The sequence below is a fragment of the Perna viridis genome, chromosome 1 (assembly GCF_037379345.1).
Source record: "Perna viridis isolate PV_CMFRI_1.1 ecotype Kerala chromosome 1, ASM3737934v1, whole genome shotgun sequence".
Classification (NCBI taxonomy): Eukaryota; Metazoa; Mollusca; class Bivalvia; order Mytilida; family Mytilidae; genus Perna; species Perna viridis.
The window spans coordinates 3700287-3720974 of NC_142445.1; positions in this window are offsets into that span (position 1 = coordinate 3700287).

Below are 20688 nucleotides of genomic sequence, written 5' to 3' on the forward strand. Positions count from 1 at the left end.
GTAAATAGAAATCATTATGTATATAGGTAAGCTATTTGCATGTATGAATGAACATAAAAAATACTTATGTTGCTATTTAAAATCCAAAATTCAAACAACATTTACAAAAATGTAAAAGTTGTATGGCTTTTTAGAAATATGTCGAAGTCCGGGTACAATACTCTCAAATAAAAATATTCTAAATATGGCACCTCTCTAGAGTTTTTTTCAAATAATAGGGTTAAAATACAGTAACAGATACAATAAGAAAATTCTTTATTGTTTACTCATAAAAAACAAACATGGTTATTATATACCAAATAGGATGTCACCTGTTATTAAAACCAGTGAGCTGAAATAAAAAAAAAATTACCTTGAGTAAACTTCTCTGAGTCAAAACACAAACTTAAATTTCCGTACTATTCAAATTGCTCTTAACACATATCTCTACCGCTAAATGTTAGTTCCTAGAAATACAGAGGAGATAAGAGGCATACAGGATGAGATTAACAGATATGTAATCATAAAGACAATCCATCTGGACGTAGGGACCACTAAAGAATAGAAACTATTTCATCTCGTTAAACATTCTAATAATAAAATAAATGATATAGCTCATAATTTATTGAGAAAAAATGTACTGCCCAGGCACAAAAATCACCAGTCTTTCAGTTTGGTGTTTAAATGCTATACCAACATCGAACTTTGTGAAATGAAAATTTGCAAAGTTGATGTGTGTTTACCTATTGCTTTAAGAGATAATTAAATACCACTGGATAATACGTACATGTACTATTTTTAGTAATTAACTAGTATAGTAGAGAGCAGCAACATAGGGAACCAAGATTCCAGCGGAAATCAAGGGATAAAGACCAGTCACGGAAAGCAGATAAACACAACGAAGAACATAAAAACAACCAAAACAACACATACAATGCATCAAAAGTAAATGAGCAACTCGGACTCCACTAAAAACATGGACCAGGTGCACCGGAAGGGTAAACGTCCTCTGCTTTTCTAGAAACACCCGCCGACAATAGTATAATATTGAAGCCCTACGCAATATTGATCTTGAACTTCATATTGTCTAGTTCAAGATCAAAAGAACCATTAATCTATTGCAAATTCTGACAATTAATCATTTTTCTTGTACAGTTGCAGAAAAAACAAACAAACAAAAAAACATCCATTTTGTCGAACAAAAATTTGAAAGATTCGATTGATGATTGTTGTTATTTAATTCCCATGCACTAATTTTTCAGCTTTATCCGGGCGATGAATATAAAATGGATGATATGCACGTGATGTGATGATGAAATGAAAAATGGGAAGGGACACAGACATTTCGATTGCCAATAGATACTGGATAGGTGGGTAGGGTCGAACAATTTAGCCTCCTGTAACGAAGCCAAGGCTCCTCCCACTGAATACCACAACAGGGTTCTTAATCGCGTGAGGAACGTGGCATTTTCCCAACACCGTGCACCACTTCGGTTTGTTGCCAGGTTTTCCATGTCATTGCCTGACGAATCAAGCATGTAGCATGCCAAGGATAATTTATCCCACCACATCAGGCACACAACCCCGTTGCTCTGTGAGCAGAGCGCCCTGGCCCCTGGCCAAAGTTCTGACCGAAATAGCGCCTTCTACAAGGTTAGCGCTGCTGCAGGCCTATTCTTTTGACACCCAGCTATGCACGGGGCTGATAGATTCGAGGTGCTCAACAAAAGTCAATGGGCGGAAATCGTAGCCCTCATAATAATTGACTGGAAAGTTAATTTAACTTCAAACATTTGTACTGCATGTACTCTAATTGACATTGATCAATAGTTTCTAAATAATAGAACCCGTGTAATAAAAGGGTCTTTCGACTGAATAGTCATTTATGCTCTTTAAGGATGTACAATATGATTTTAGGCTTTGCCTACGAGGGACGGAACAACGGACTCAAAAGCATTATACATCGTTGTTACTATAATAAAGATGGAATGCCTAGATACAAATACGTAGTGCCCCGTGCAGGTCCGGGTGTCAAAAGAATAGGCCTGCAGCAGCGCTAAGCTTGTCGTAAAAGGCGACTAAATAGTGCTCAGAAACCTAGCCGGGGGCTAGGCGCTCTGCCCACAGAGCAACTGGGATGTGTGCCCCAGGTGGTGGAATGGGGTACCCCTGGCATGTTACATGCTGGGGTTGTCAGGCAATAATACGGAAAACCTGACCGCAAACCATAGTGGTGCACCGTGTTGGGAAAGATGCCACGTTCCTCGCACGTTAAAGAACCCTGCTGTGGTATTCGATAGGAGTAGGAACCTTTGCGCTCCGCCACAGGAGGCTAAATTGCCCGACCTTACCCATCCCCCCTTTTTCTAGTGGCAATCCAAATTTGTCGACCCTGTTGTCCTTGTGACCCATCCTTTTTTTTATCATTTCATGTTCATTTTATCATCCAATTTATGTTCATTGTCTAAATATAGCTGAAATATTGCTGCTCGGACGTTAAACCCCAACAAACAAACAAACAAACAAATACGTAGTACTCGGTAAATATTCTTCTAAAACGATTCCAAATCATCTTAGAAATATATCAAAGAAGATGTTGTCAAAATGATAGAATTTTTTATTGACAACATATTCGGATGGTTGAACTGCTTAAGGTCAGCGCGCAGCTGAGTTTAACCATCCGAAAATGTTGTCAATAAAAAATTCTATCATTTTGACAACATCTTCTTTGAGACCGATTCCTTGACAGTTAAGGCCCCGTGCAGGTCCGGGTGTTAAAAGAATAGGCCTGCAGCAGCACTAAGCTTGTCGTAAAAGGCGACTAAATAGTGCTCAGAACCTTAGCCGGGGGCTAGGGCGCTCTGCCCACAGAGCAACTGGGATGTGTGCCCCAGGTGGTGGAATGGGGTACCCCTGGCATGTTACATGCTGGGTTGTCAGGTATAATACGGAAAACCTGACCGCAAACCATAGTGGTGCACCGTGTTGGGAAAGATGCCACGTTCTTCGCACGTTATAGAACCCAACTGTGGTATTCTCCCGGAGTAAGAACCATAGGGCTCCGCCACAGGAGGCTAAATTGCCCGACCCTACCCACCTCTCCTTATTTCCAGTGGCAATCAAAATTTGGCGACCCCATTGTCCTTGTGTCCCATCCCTTTTTCATTTCATCATCATTTCATGTTCATTTTATCATCAATTTTATGTTCATCGTCTGAATACAAAAAATGTATAGCTGAAATACTGCTACTCGGACGTTAAACCCCAAGAAACAAAGAAAAAAACCATCTTGATCTTATTTCTCCATCTTGGGATAGTAGTTTTCCTTGTTTGTCTTTTATCGAGTCTACTTGCTTTGGTTTTACGTTACAGAGTAGCTTGGTGATGTCATATACTCCTTTCATATTTCCGTTGTTCGCAGATTTTTGTGCTTCATTGGCAATCTCATCTACCCATTTCCTTTTGTCATCCCTCATCCATTTTTTGTAAGAGCTCAAATACGGACCCATTAAAGGACAGATAAAGAAATAAGGGAAAAAATAATGGACACTATACATGCACGAGGAACACAAAGTAAAAAGTGGCTAAGACCAGATGAGAGACAAGGAAGACAGTATAGCATTTCCCATCTGCGGAAATTTCTCAAGACGTACATAGAAAAGCCATATTTAGTAGAATCGTAGCTTGTACTTCATTATCATATGATAGCTAGAACAGATCAAACCTCTCTGACATCCTGTGATAGAATAGATCAAACCTCTCTGACATCCTGTGATAGAACAAATCAAACCTCTCTGACACCCTGTGATAGAACAGATCAAACCTCTCTGACATCCTGTGATAGAACAGATCAAACCTCTCTGACATCCTGTGATAGAACAAATCAAACCTCTCTGACACCCTGTGATAGAACAGATCAAACCTCTCTGACATCCTGTGATAGAACAGATCAAACCTCTCTGACATCCTGTGATAGAACAAATCAAACCTCTCTGACACCCTGTGATAGAACAGATCAAACCTCTCTGACACCCTGTGATAGAACAGATCAAACCTCTCTGACATCCTGTGATAGAACAGATCAAACCTCTCTGACATCCTGTGATAGAACAGATCAAACCTCTCTGACATCCTGTGATAGAACAGATCAAACCTCTCTGACATCCTGTGATAGAACAGATCAAACCTCTCTGACATCCTGTGATAGAACAGATCAAACCTCTCTGACATCCTGTGATAGAACAGATCAAACCTCTCTGACATCCTGTGATAGAACAGATCAAACCTCTCTGACATCCTGTGATAGAACAGATCAAACCTCTCTGACATCCTGTGATAGAACAGATCAAACCTCTCTGACATCCTGTGATAGAACAGATCAAACCTCTCTGACACCCTGTGATAGAACAGATCAAACCTCTCTGACACCCTGTGATAGAACAGATCAAACCTCTCTGACACCCTGTGATAGAACAGATCAAACCTCTCTGACATCCTGTGATAGAACAGATCAAACCTCTCTGACATCCTGTGATAGGACATCCTGTGATAGAACAGATCAAACCTCTCTGACACCCTGTGATAGAACAGATCAAACCTCTCTGACATCCTGTTTAATACGACTTTAAAAAACGCTCTTGGAGCAAATGAGGAAACGTAGTTGTGTTAAAATTATATTAAATCTTAGATGTTACGCATATTTTGTTCTATCTTCAGGACTAATCAAATACAAATAATACAAATATATGTATGAAACTATTTAAGACATCAAAAATCAAGATACTTTTTCATATGAGTGATTATCCCCGTGCAGGTCCGGGTGTTAAAAGAATAGGCCTGCTGCAGCGCTAAGCTTGTCGTAAAAGGCGACTAAATAGTGTTCAGAACCTTAGCCGGGGGCTAGGGCGCTCTGCCCACAAAGCAAATTGGATGTGTGCCTCAGGTGGTGGAATGGGGTACCCCTGGCGTGTTACATGCTGGGGTTGTCAGGCTATAATACGGAAAACCTGACAGGTCACTTCTAGGTCACTTCATATTGTTATCTAAAAGAGACGACCTATATTTGACTTCACCTGGACCGTTTTAATTTCATGAGATTCTTTCGATGCCGTGAACAATACTTAATTGTCTTCGTAAGTTTCCTTTATTTGCAGTTTTTAGAACAAGAAGCTATATTACTATGTATGTCCATGGAATCAACCTCTGATGATTGTATACTTAAATTTTTTATCTCGAAGTATTATAAGGTTAAACAATCAAAAGTTCGTTTGACTACCCCGGACTTCACTTTTTATGAGCAACTCGGCGGGTGTTTCCAGAAAAGCAGAGGACGCTTACCCTACCGGTGCACCTGGTCCATGCTCCCAGTTTTTAGTGGAGTCCGAGTTGCTCATTTGCTTTTATTACTTTGTATGTATGATTTTAGTTACTTTATGTTCTTTGTTGTGTATTTCTGTTTTCCATGTCTGGTCTTTGTCCCTGGATTACATTCTTTTGATTACCGCTATATCCTTGGTTCCCTTGATTACTCTATATTGTTGAAACAATCAAACTTCAAGCAATTCATAAAATTCTATGAAAACACATCTTGAGGTGAACCTGCTGGCTTTTTTGAAGAATTAAGGGTTTCTTTAAAGCATTATGTACTTGTTGGGATGTACAAGTTGTGTTCGTTGTGCTATTTTGTTTGCTGATTTTCTTTTCTGTTCTATCGTACAAACTTAAAATGGAGAGATTTTAGATGACGTATTATCTTTAAACAATCCTAATGTCGGGGATTTGATACATCGCATCTACCCAAAAGAACTTGAGATAAATGATACTACAGACACTGTGAAGTCAGCCTCATATCTTGAACTACACTTAAAAATCGATGGTAAAGGAAAACTATTGACCAATCTTTACGACAAACGTGATGACTTTTCATTCAGAATTGTCAACTTTCCTTTCATCTGTGGCAACATCCCTTCAGTACCTGCGTATGGAGTGTTCATATCACAACTGATACGTTATGCCAGAGCTTGCCGAAACTACGCAGACTTTTTGTATCGCGCTAGAACTCTAACAAATAGGCTTCTGGAACAGGGTTATGTTGCTACAAGATTGAAGTCATCACTACAGAAGTTTTATGGTGGTCATTATGAACTCGTGGATCGTTTTGGTGTATCCATCTGTACCATGAAAACTGATTTATTCAACAGGCCATAGTTTTCCTTTCCTTGTTTGTCTACCCCAAACTTGACCTTTTATGAGCAACTCGGCGGGTGTTTCTAGAAAAGCAGAGGACGCTTACCCTACCGGTGCACCTGGTCCATGCTCCCAGCTTTTAGTGGAGTCCGAGTTGCTCATTTGCGTATGTTACTTTGTATGATTTTAGTTACTTTATGTTCTTTGTTGTGTATGTCTGTTTTCCATTTCTGGTCTTTGTCCCTGGATTACATTCTTCTGATTATCGCTATAACCTTGGTTCCCTTGATTACTCTTTTACTTACTTGACCGTTCACTGGTTAGATCCAAAACGTCAAAATGTAAAAGTCATGTTGTGAATTCTTCGATAATTCGTCGTATTGCGATGGTCAATGTAAAATTGTAACACTGCATGGCAAGAATGTTATCAGGAACTTGTGAAGTCCAAGAAAATGCAGTTACAACCTAAAACAGCAATCGACAAAACCCTTGAAGTATTTAAGATAGTATCATAGTCAAAAAGAGTCTACAAGTAGATGATAATTTTTTTTCATAGAAATATAAATTGTAACTTTCACGATCTATTTATGAAACAAGATTGTCAAATATATATTAAAAAGAAAAACTCTCCATTGATAAAATAAAGGAAGTGTTGAAACTGAAAAAACAATAGGCTCCCAGGAGCCTGAATTGCCCACCTGGTTCAATGCTTGCCCTTCAAGGGCAATAACTCTAACAACGAGTCGTCCAACAACTTTGATGAATTATAAGAATCATTTCATCAATTTAAAAGTTTTGGGTTTTTTTATCTATCATACTTTTCCGATATTGCCAAAAATTGCAAAAATGTCAGTTTTCAACTATCAAAGGTAATAACTATAGCAAGCAGTTGTCGACAACTTGTACACAAAAAGACTTGTTTAGGCCTTATTATAATGATCATTTGATCAATTGAAAGTTGTTTTCTTTTCTATCTGTTATAGTTTTCTCAGACGTTGGCTGAAAACTGACTGCAAAACCATCATTTTTCTCCTTTCCAGGGCAATAACTCTGTCAAAGAGTCATCGGAAAACTTTGACTCGATGGAGACTTTTGTATAACTTGTTAGAAAGATCAAATCATCAATTGAATGGTTTTTTTATCTATTAAAATTTTCAAGAAAATGGCTGAAAGAAAAACTGTCATATTTGGCCTTTCAAGGGCAATAACTCTAACAACGACTCGTTTGAAAATTTTTGACTCGAAAAGACATTAGTAAAGCTCTTCAAGCTGAAGAAGGAAGGTCCCATTTATTTGACAAATATCTTTTAGTTTTTTGTTTTTGAGATATATGTAGAACTTGGTGGCATGACCCCTGTGGTCTAAAAATAGCAACGATGGTAGATATCCTTAGAGTTTGGTATTTATCCACTGAGTGGTTTCAGAGAAGATTTTTAAAGTTAACGACAGACGACGACGACGAACGCCAAGTGATGAGAAGAGCTCACATGACCTTTTTAGCCAGGTGAGCTGAAATGACATTTTTTACAACTACAAAATATAGCCCCGTGCAGGTCCGGGTGTTAAAAGAATAGGCCTGCAGCAGCGCTAAGCTTGCCGTAAAAGGCGACTAAATAGTGCTCAGAACCCTAGCCGGGGGCCCTAGGTGGTGGAATGGGGTACCCCTGGCGTGTTACATGCTTGGGTTGTCAGGCTATAATACGGAAAACCTGACCGCAAACCATAGTGGTGCACCGTGTTGGGAAAGATGCCACGTTCCTCGCACGTTAAAAAACCCTATTGTGGTATTCTCCCGGAGTAGGAACCATAGGGCTCCGCCACAGGAGGCTAAATTGCCCAACCCTACCCACCTCTCCATATTCCCAGTGGCAATCAAAATTTGTCGATCCCATTGTCCTTGTGTCCCATCCCTTTTTCATTTCATCATCATTTCATGTTCATTTTATCACCAATTTCATGTTCATCGTCTGAATATAGCTGAAATATTGCTGTTCGGACGTTAAACCCCAACAAACAAACAAACATATAAAATATAACATTTACGACTTTATTAAAACCGTTCTTTAAGCAATAATTTAGAGGTAATATACAATTAAAAGAGGGTACACGTCAGCATGCTTGGTAAACATGATGGGAAGTCAAATCTCAGACGACTGGCAAGCCACTCATTTTATGGGAGACATTAGTTGGTCAAATATAAATTTTAACATAACCTAGAAAAAGCACGTGACACCACTAAAACAAATTAAAACTGTTTTCATAAAATTAGCATAATTTTAAAAATCTTCAAATATAGGCATTTACCCTTGTTGTTTGACTCTAATGTTACATCGTAAAACTTTCAACATGTCAACTCGGATGAAACATTATCTGTTCCTGATTACCTGAATGTATCGATAGCTACCTAACAACATTTACCGATTACCAGTCTTTTTTAATTGGTGATAATCAATTAAATATTCATATTGACTTGTAAAAAATGAAACAGATAATGAGAGTTTTTAGACTTCTTAGCATTCTGATGATGTAGGCATGGTGCTTTAGGATTTTAAAGCATGCGGTCGTGTGTCACCATCGATCAAATTATGTTTTTATCTTTTTTTACACTATTCAATCAGAAGTTATATATTATCATTTTGTTTGATTCGTAATAGTCAAACTTCATTTTCCCCACATTTTATTGACAAAATGAAAAAAAAACGAGAAAAGGATTATGTATTACCAGTTACCAGGGGCAACATTAATGTGCATGTTGTTATTTCAATGACATCATTTTCAAGACAAATTTGTTGGTCACTTCATCATGGTAAAATTATAATCTAAATTGTCCATTTAATACCCAAGACGATCTTGATTAAATAGCTATCTATTTTCAATTACTACAGTACATTTAATATATACAAGTATTATAAATCACTTCATTACAACAAAAGTTTGGAGGTCTTTTCTGACTCTTGCAGTGACGTTGAAATGTGGTTGTTTTGATATTATATTTTACAAGTGCTAAAACTCTAACATCAGACTTATCTGACTGCGGATCAAAGATTTGATTTACCTCTTTGTCTATTTCCCAAAAACTGTCAAATTCCAAGACCCAAGGAAAAGTTGCGGTTTAGTTTTGAGCACTAAATCCGTTTTGTCCAATTGTTTTACTATAGCGGAAATGTTGAGTAACAGATGTGAACTAAGATAATTTAAGAGAGGGAAGTATGGCTACTTGTATATGAATTGACATTCTATATATTTTTGTTTTTGTCTGTATTTCCTTGAACTTTATTAGTCAAACGAACGTTGATTATTTCCCTGTTTAAGTACGCCTTGTACGTGTAAGCATAAAACAAATGGGGTGGTAAAATACAATACAAACCTTTTGTTTTAAGTGACTTTAATCCAATGTGATATTCAGTTAAATTTTATGTTGATGACAGACTTACATGTATGTTAAATATACTAAAGTCAAATATTCAACACAGCTTGCGAATAATTTTTAGCCTTAGTCCTGCTCAAGCTAATTCATGATCGAAGTTCCGTGTAAACTACTGTCCTCAATTTGCCTCTGTTGTCGCATGTTGCCATTGTCGTGAACTTTAAAAAATCTTTCTGAAACTACTCGTAGCTTGTTACAAAATGCGGTCACCAACATCCTTAGCGAATGCGTCGATTATGCTGATTGAGTGTCAAGCATGGCCGCCATAGCTATATTAGGACCCAAGGTTTAAGTCTTTATAGAAATCAGACAGTATGTAATTCATTTATACCAAAAACCCACCCAAGTCATTTTTATTTCTCATTCAGAAACAGTTACAGACCACAGTCATTTGTTGCACTTTCGAGATAAAGATTATATAGATTGTGTGTAAAATTGGCACATTAAAAGAGTTGTCGTTCTTAATTAGGTTTGGGTTGGTTGACTTTAATTTAAGAAGAATATATGATTTTCTAAAAAGTATAGATGTGAATATAAAAAAGACTATTGTGAAAATAAAGCATATGTAGACAAAAAAAGCATCGTTTTTTTTTTCTTTCCCATTAATCACCTTAAATGGACTCAATCTTATATGGACTGGTACTATAACTATAAATTCTTGTTCTGTTTATAAGTCTTCAGTCCTTCCACGAAACTTGTAACTCCCGTAGTGCTATAAATTCAATGTGGATCCTGCAAAATTCGAAAGATCCTCTGGAAACTCTCAATTCAAGATTATTATCAGAATACAATAGCATTAAAACCTATGAATTTTCAACTCTTTATACTTCTATTCCCAATTTACAGTTAAAATCCCGACACAAAAAAAAACCATTATAACCGTTGTTACTTAAAAAAAGACGGTACACCTTGATACAAATATATTCTTGGTAAAGATTCATCATACTTTGTAAAAACAATTCCAAATCATCTTCTAAATATACCGAAGATAGTGTTTTCAAAATGCTGGAATGTTTGATCGAAAACATACTAGTATTTATCCAGTGTGGTGGACGTGTTTTTTAACAAGCCGTCGGCATTCCATCGGAAACAAATTGTGCTGCTCAATTTGCTGACCTCTTCCTTCTCTCTTATTAGGCTAACTCTATAGCTGACCTGATCCAAAAGAAGGAACATCGTTTAGCTAGATCCTTTAATATCAGTTTCCGCTAAATAGATGTCGTATTATCGTTAAACAATCCTAGTTTCGGGGATTTTATATATCGCATCTACGCCAAAGAACTTGAGATAATTTAAAAGGATACTACATGCACTGTGAAGTCAGTCAGCCTAATATCTTGACACTTTGAGATCGATGGTGAAGGAAAAATATTGATCAAACTATACCACAAACGTGATGACTTTCCATTCCGTATTGTCAACTTTTCTTTCATCTGATCAGAAGGAAAGAATATCGTTTGGCTAGATCCTTCAATCTCAGTTTCGTTATATAGATGATGTATTATCTTTAAACAATCCTAATTTCGGGGATTTGGTACATCGCATCTACCCAAAGGAACTTGAGATAAAGGATACTACAGACACTGTGAAGTCAGCCTCATATCTTGACCTACACTTAGAAATCGATTGTAAAGAAAAACTATTGACCAAACGTGATGACTTTTCATTCAGAATTGTCAACTTTCCTTTCATCTGTGGCTACATCCCTTCAGTACCTGCGTATGGAGTGTTCATATCACAACTGATACGTTATGCCAGAGCTTGCCGAAACTACGCAGACTTTTTGTATCGCGCTAGAACTCTAACAAATAGGCTTCTGGAACAGGGTTATGTTGCTACAAGATTGAAGTCATCACTACAGAAGTTTTATGGTGGTCATTATGAACTCGTGGATCGTTATGGTGTATCCATCTGTACCATGAAAACTGATTTATTCAACAGGTCATAGTTTTCCTTTCCTCGTTTGTCTACCCCTGACTTGACTTTTTATGAGCAACTCGGCGGGTGTTTCTAGAAAAGCAGAGGACGCTTACCCTACCGGTGCACCTGGTCCATGCTCCCAATTTTTAGTGGAGTCCGAGTTGCTCATTTGCTTTTGTTACTTTGTATGTATGATTTTAGTTACTTTATGTTCTTTGTTGTGTATGTTTGTTTTCATGTCTGGTCTTTGTCCCTGGATCACAATTTGTTCCCATAGGAATGCCGACTGTATGTTGAAAAACACGTCCACCACACTGGACAAATATGTTGTCTATTAAAAATCCCAGCATTTTGTCGAAAACTGTCGACCCAGACTGTAGAGACAAGTTGACCTTGAATATTTATCTTGATCATTGTGACGACGCATCAAGTTCAACATGAAAATAATGAAATTGCAACTTAAGTATTAATTAAGAAAAACAAGTAAAAATCGCTCTATGATAACTAAATAATGCGGTTTTGATACTCATTCCAAATGGGTGGGCAGTCCTAAGAAAACTGATGATCCGTTGTTCAAGGAATTGTCGCTGTTTTCACCTGAACATGTTTCTAAAAGGACACTGAATCACTTTCAGTGATTACCCTACCGGTGCACCTGGTCCATGCTCCCAGTTTTTAGTGGAGTCCGAGTTGCTCATTTACTTTTGTTACTTTGTATGTATGATTTTGGTTACTTTATGTTCTTTGTTGTGTGTGTCTGTTTTCCATGTCTGGTCTTTGTCCCTGGATTACATTCTTTTGATTACCGCTATAACCTTGGTTCCCTTGATTACTCTTTTATATTATTATCACTGTGGTTAGCCTCACGAAAATATTCACCGCGACTGTTGAATTCGTTCCATTGGTGAAACACTTTTTTAGTTCTACAAAACGATCACCGATAGGTCTCGTCTCGCCCACGTAAACCATTTTGTAGCGTTTGCAAACCACAGCATAAATGATGTTTCTGATGTACAGGTGAAATCATCTATGTTATTTGTTGTGCATGTCTGTTTTCCATGTCTGGTCTTTGTCCCTGGATTACATTCTTTTGATTACCGCTATAACATAGGTTCCCTTGATTACTCTTTAATTTGGAGATATTAACCGGCCCGATTATCTCGTTAGTTTCCCAAGTAAAAGGACATGGCGAACAGTGTGATCATTTAGGGTGTTTTGTGCCTTTGTAACCGACAGGAATAACCTCTCATCTACAGTATTAGAACCAAATACATTGAAAAATCTAAATATAAATATACAAGAAGCGTATCAAAATGAGAAGCTGAATCAAGCACTATGAAATTCTACCAAGCGCAGTACAAGGAATAAAGTTTCGATGTTTAAATACTACTAAGTTTTGTAATTTTGCAAATTTCGGTAAATATTCTATGATCTAAGTCTGATTAATAGGCTGATGAACGGGTGCACCAGCAGTGGAAATGAAAATAAAATATTGCAGAAAGATATTGCTTGACGTGTTAATCGCGGTATGTTCGTTTCTCTTCTGTACTTCTTTGTGTGCTTGACGTGATCAAAGCTCCACGCAGCGCCAGGCGTTCGTTAGCTCTCTTACTAACAGCTACAGACAGGCCTTTCAAAATTTTCGGGCGTCATTCACTTTCCCCTGACTTTGCAAGATTCTTGCATTTTCTGGGAGGACTCGCTGCAGCGTCTAGAGTGAATTTCGATTGTCAGACGCTGTTTGAAGCTTGGATGTGATCATCGCGGTTTGTTCGTTTCTCTTTTGAACTCCTAAGTGCTTGACGTGATCACCGTGGTATGTACATTTCTCTTCTGTATCTCCTTAGTGCATGACGTGATCACAGCGATATGAACGTTTTCTCTTCTGTACTTCTTAATGCTTGACGTGGTCATCCAGATATGTATGATTGTTTTCTGCACTCTTTAGTGCTTGACGTGATAATCGCAGTATGTACTTCTAGATTGGCAGAGGGAACTGAGAACACATCGATTTATTATGTCCACTCACTAAATTGTGTAAGAATCGGATTCGCCCATTTAGTTTTAGTTTTCTGTAACTACCAAATGCGATATGTTGTTTCTTTTTTTTTTTTTTGTTTTGTTTGTGTAGTTATTTGGTTGTTTGTGATGTTTTTGTTTGTTTGTTTATTATTTATTTTCATCCTTTCTCCTTGGCATTTGAATTTGTTTATGTAAACATTGTCGTTTTGATATTCTCGCTACACGCGATAGGTTCTTAATGATCATCTTTGAAAAATGTAACTACAAGTCTTCTTCATAAAAGCTATAAAATCTAGTTCTATTTCTAGATAAGCACAAGTTCCATATGCTTTAATTGCAAATGTAGAAAAAATATTATTTGTAGCCCGTCTTATAATGTATTATATAAAATAAAGACACAATGAAAAACTAAAAAATGAAACTTTTACAATTATATAAATCGTACTACCATATTAGAAAGTACTCTATAATCATACGTGCAAATATTTATTTAACCGATCAAATTACAATGCGCTATAAAATTAATTTCAACTTAATCACCATAGAACCGCCCATTTGACAGATTATAAAATATCGACCGGGATAATATAATATTATTTTTGTTACATTATAGCTCCTAATTTACACATTAAATCAGTATAAAATCAGTAGCGAATATAGAAACCGTTTAAAAGAGATGGGAGGCGGACCGGGGTTGTTCTACACTAAATGTCCATGTGGTTTAGGGTATACTTATTTCATTATAATGTCATTAATACGGAGTAAATTAAATTTACATTGGTTGGTAAATCTGTTGACAGTTTTATACCGCCTGGTTGGGGTGTCAGGAAATACTTGTTAATTGATGAACTAATTGTTTTATTCCCTCCCCAATCTATTAATTGTTTTCTCAGTACCGTGAAACTGTTTATTTTGATTGATTTACCAACTTCACAACTTATTTTATACTTATGTACATTAAGAAAACTGTTCTGTCTTGACAATGGCCAAGGCTACATCAGAACCCCTATGCCCTAGTGCATTGATGACAAAGCCCAAATTGTTACTATTTGACAGAAAATCTAGCAGGCATTGAACATTTATTTTGAATAATAATTTGATTTACTCCTCTGAATCATTCTTTATTTCAAAATGTGAAGTTAACACTTTCATTTCCTGTAGAATATTTATCATAATACGTTTTCTTTTAAAAAAAAAGGGGGGGCATGCTTATATGTAGAATACTATATGAAGAAGTATTTAGCGAAGTATTTGTTCTTAAAATAATGACTAAAAGTATCTCGACAAGAAATGTCCTCGATTTTGACTTTTTTTTTAATATTTTCTCTCATCTTGAACTCTTTAATCAGTAACAATATATCATTTTTGTTTATAAGCAGGGACGCTTGAGGTAGCCTACTGCTGATTGCTTTCAGTTTTTAATTGACAGAGTTGATCATTTCATTTCTTATGGAGTTTTTTTTCACTTCTGTGTGCTTTGGGTTGTAGTGTATCGACAATTTTGTCCTTGGTATCTTTAAATAAAAATGTAATATCGTTCAGATTGTAATATTACACTTTTATTAGACCCAACATTCCTGTATAGATATACTTAAAGGATTTCCAGCTTAAATAGTTTAGTTTTTGGTACAATATTTTATCACAGTTGCAATATAGTTGTCACTAAGGTCATGCTGATAATTTTAATTGTACAATCGAATAAGATTTCTTAATTATTAGAAGAAAGTGAGATGTCAAAAAGTTAATTATTTCTTTTTTATCATTGAACATCATAGATGACAACAGTTGTCATTAATCAGATGACATAGCCTTTCTATGTTGTGTAACACACCTTAAGTGTGCACAGTTAATTTGTTTTTAGGTACCTGCTGTTAAAGCGATGAAAAGTTACACTCTTAAACTATAATACCTCAACGTCATCGAGTCCGAATCCATGTCGAAAATTAGACAATATGCTCCGACATCTTGGGCACGTGATGATGACAGAAAAAACGAACAGGTAATGAATAGATATTTAATGATGTGGATAGCTGACTCGAGTCTGTTCTGGTGAATTAGTAAGACACCCCTCCTTCAGATTTAATATTACTCGGGGATTACCCCTATAGGTTCACACGCTTTATTGGCAATTCTTTTTGTATGATAAGAAAGCGAACCATAGGGGAACACTGATACTGAATCTTAATGAACAAATGTTTGATTTTAGAAACTCTCAACATATTGCGAATGAGAAATAGAAAACGAAACCTAAAAAAGAGACGAAGTTTTGATATATATTAAATATTCTATGTATACATCCGGACACATTATTGTATCGGTAAAGCTTGCTCGTCTCTAGTGCGGGATCAAGCTACGAACAGCGTTTGACGTTCCGAAGTCACTCTAGACACTGTATCCAGCCCTCGCAGAAAGTGTAGGTCCGGGTGTCAAAAGAATAGGCCTGCTGCAGCGCTAAGCTTGTAAAAGGCGACTAAATAGTGCTCAGGAACCTAGCCGTGGGCTAGGCGCTCTATCCATAGAGCAACTGGGTTGTGTGCCCAAGGTGGTTGAATAGGGTACCCCTGGCGTGTTACATGCTGAGGTCGTCAGGCTATAATACGGAAAACCTGACCGCAAACCATAGTGGTGCACCGTGTTGGGAAAGATGCCACGTTCCTCGCACGTTAAAGAACCTTACTGTGGTGTTATCCCGAAGTAGGGCTCCGCCACAGGAGGCTAAATTACCCGACCCTACCCACCTCTCCCTATTTCCAGTGGCAATCAAAATTTGTCGACCCCATTGTCCTCGTGTCCCACCCCTTTTTCATTTCATCATCATTTCATGTTCATTTTATCATCAATTTCATTTTCATCGTCTGAATATAGCTGACATATTGCTGCTCGGACGTTAAACTCCAACAAACAAATAAACAAACAAACAGGAAATGTAAGTATCTTGCAAACGCGGGAAAAAGTGAATGATTTTACGCGATGTTTGATTTGTATCATGTCCGAGAATTTCGAAAGGCCTGTCTGCGGCGACAAGTAAGAGCGGAAACGGACGTCTGCCGCTGTTTGGTGCTTGGTGCGGAATGTCTAGGATTCGATCTCCAATCGAGTCCCACAAAAAAACTTAAAAAATTGACAAACTGCTTTATTCTTCGCATTGTTTTGTGGTTCTGCATTGTTATACTTTTTTTTTATTATATGCTCACCATTCCAGAGCATCTTAGTTCATCCCCGTTTTAGTGGGATTCTTACTGTTCGGTTATCTATATGAACTTTCTAGTTCTTTTGTGTTGTACAATTTGTTCTTTGTCCTCTTGGTGTCCCGTTGTTGTTTTGTACACGAATTTTCACTGGTTTGTTTACCCGGTATACCTGCTTCTTTATGACGATTGAAATAAAATCAAAGATCATGATTTCTAACAGTGGCAGAAGTCATCACAAAATATTAAACGAAAATGCCGGAAGACATAAATAAGAAGCCCTATAAAATCTATCCCTACAAATTCTAATCTCATAATAATCATCCTAAGAAAGATAGCGATAAGGAACCATCTCAGATGAGTGGAATTCTGTAGAATACAGAAAAAAACTTAATGCGTTTATCTAAAATATAATTAAAGGATTGATCTGCGATGGAGAACCCATCTATTGCAGTCTGATATTCATCAACTTTATCTTGTAGGTCATATTTGATACATGACAACTATCCAATACACAACTCTGCCGCTGTTAAGTCGTCTTATCTCTAGAAAACAGTCATATTTTTATTAATGAATTTACGCAAATTACTTTCTATAGAAAACCTCATACTTAAGAAAGGGCAGAATTGAATCCAGTCTTTAATTAAAGGCAGAAAATAACAGTTCTAGAATTGAGACTGAACTTCACTGAAAACATTGTTCAATAATATGTTTTCCTTGTAATTGATAAAGGATTTATTGTTGAGATTAACAATTATATACAACCATCTTTCTAAGAATGCTTTATAGGCTCACTTGCATATTCAATGTCGGATTAGCTTTTTACTGTAGTATTGTGACATTGAGGTGCTGAAATATGAAGTCGTTTTGAAAAATGCTAAGCAGTCTGTATGTTCGATTTTTCAATGTCGCATATTCATTATTATTTTCAGAAAAAAAATGTCATCTCTTTATCTGTATTTCATGCGGTAAAACTATTTGTAATCTCTTTCTTTTCTTTAATTTGAAACTTTTGAATCAAACCCAATGTATATCAAATTTGTTTGGAACTTATCAATCAACAAGAAGTATTATGAGTCAATAAATTTGCATAAATTCTCAACAAATGACCTAAACAAATCGTTTTCGAAAAATGATTTCCATGAAAGATTTTAGAAATATGGCTTTGTATTTGCAGAGTCTCAAATTGCTACTGTAAACTCCAAAACGGTCCATTACTCTGATATTGGATGGGATGTATGGTGAACGACAGTGGTTAATCGAATTGACCTCACTACAAGTGAATGTAAAGTGAACAGATGAAAAAGTTCGCCGTCTGTGTTAGCGGCCATCAGAAAAGATATTCATTTGCATATAAATCACTGCGCCAATCTCCCGATAGAGATGGTATCTACCAAATATGGGTATCATCGTAATTGTTTATGTGCAAATTGTCCTCGATCTGATGATTGATTCGATATTTTTTATCTACCAAAATCTAAATCTATTTAAGAATACGAAATAAAAAGCAGAAATAAACCATTGCAGAAGTCATTCTCTGGATTTTTGATCAGAATATTTAGACGAATTAATCAGGAAGGAATCGACGTTTCCATAGCAATAATCTACTATCTAAATCCTATTTCTCTCTTTAGAATATCATAATTTTTCAGAGTGACAATATTATTGCTTGCGTGGTAGCTCTTAGTGGGCTCATAGATTCTCATTGCGTCAGTTTGTATTTCATCCAAACCTTAAAAACTTAAATCTGACAGAGATATAAATGAATTGTAACATTTATAAATCAAATGTATCTCCATATTGTCAAAGATAGTTTTTTTAGTTGAGACTGCATTCGTTATTTCGTCTCTATCTAATTATCCTCTATATGCTACCTATAAGTTAGTTTACAATGTGCTTGAAAATGATACCGACAAATTATCCGTATAGGGAAAAAATGGTGGTATTTATTTCCCTGCATTAGGTTGACCATTCGTGTACCATTTAAGCTTTGAAAAGACTAATTTGTGTACTGACAAAGTTTGAAAAGACAACTTTTAGTTTTCCTTTCCTCTTTCGTCTACCCTCGACTTGACTATTTATGAGCAACTCGGCGGGTGATAGAATAGCAGAGGACGCGTACCCTACTGGTGCACCTGGTCCATGCTCCCAATGTAGAGTCCGAGTTCCTTATTTACTTTTGTCACTTTGTATTATTTTAGTTATTTTATGTTCTTTGTTGTGTTTGTCTGTTCTCCATGTCTGGTCTTTGTCCCTGGATTACATTTTTTTATTTCCGCTAGAATCTCGGATCCCTTGATTACTCTTTTTCAAGTTTATTTTTTTTATCTTCGATAAGATTTCTTTTATGAAAATTAAGAAAAGGTCTCCTTATAACACTTGAGTGCGGAACAACACAAAGTAAAAGTATCCGGTACCTTCAAACCAGTTGGTGATTGAAAAAAAGATGGTAAATCCTTAATGCCATGGTGATTTTTTTTCAATTTCAGAAGGTATTACAACAAAAATGCCTTTTGAGTCCTAGTTTTATTTTGAAACTACCGAAAAAGAACTTTAAAAGGTAAGCACTGTCGGCTATGGAAAAAAGTACGACCATTTTCCTTATATCTTCTATAGGAATAAATGTCTTCTATCTGCCGGGCTTCTTTATTTAATTCAAATTTTGTCACGACATCATTGATAAAGCATTAATCAATTTTGATTTTTATCATCAAAGGTTTAATTCCACCAGGACCAAAATACTGACGTTTCATTGACTGTGTAACTGCTTTTTGAACTTAACTATATAAAATAGTGTTTTTGGAATGACTGATTTCAATGATTTCAATTTTCACAATTATAATTTGTTTTTACTCCCAATGATAGAGGTAAATATGTGTATGCTTACGCAATTACTTTTCATTCCAGATTGTGAATTTTCCGTTTATTCTAGTCGTTCTTTTGTTTACGTTTGGAACTTCCTTAGACCAAAAAAGACATTTTTATAAATCTTAGACCAGGGGTATGTCAATGCAATACTTATTATTTCAGTTCAACGTTTTGTGAAACAATTTTCACGGTTGCCGAGGCGAGCTGCTCCAACAATATGATTGTTCCCAAAGAGAAAATCTTTTTTCTCTTTTCATTGATTTCTTCATCCTGTTTTCTTTAAGCTCTAAATATGATAAAGCCAATATGGCGGATATTCACGGAAAACCAAAGGGGCGCTTCCTTTCGGTTTTTTTCGTGGTTTTTGTTCAGTTACAGTGTTATATATGTATTTTGCCATTTGAACATTTGAAAGGAATTAAGATTGACCATGGTTTGTAAATAATCACAATTAACGGGACTGATACAGAGACATAAACAACACTGCATGCAAAACCCTAATGAAAAGAAGCAAAAAACTTCAAGAAACTAAGCAACCAAAACATCACCTGAATTGTGAACATATACCATGTGAACCTGTACATATAAGCATAGACCTAGCTTGGGAATTGAGAAGGAAAGCATAGACTTACTTGTGTAATGGTAAGGTAATCATAGATCTAGTTTGTGAATCGGTAAATTAAGCATAGACCTAACTGGTGAACCGGTAGGGTGCCATAGACCTAGCCGTTGAACCGATGGGTGGCCATTGACCTAGCTGGTGAACCGGTAGGGTGGCCATAGACCAAGCTGGTGAACCGGTAGGATGGACATAGACCTTGCTTGTGAACCGGTAGGATGACCATAGCCCTAGCTGGTGAACCGGTAGGGTGGCCATAGACCTAGCCGATGAACCGATGGGTGGCCATTGACCTAGCTGGTGAACCGTTGGGGTAGCCATAGACCTTCCTGGTGAACCGGTAGGATGGACATAGACCTTGCTTGTGAACCGGTAGGATGACCATAGCCCTAGCTGGTGAACCGGTAGAGTGGCCATAGACCTAGCCGATGAACCGGTAGGGTGGCCATAGACCAAGCTGGTGAACCGGTAGGGTAGCC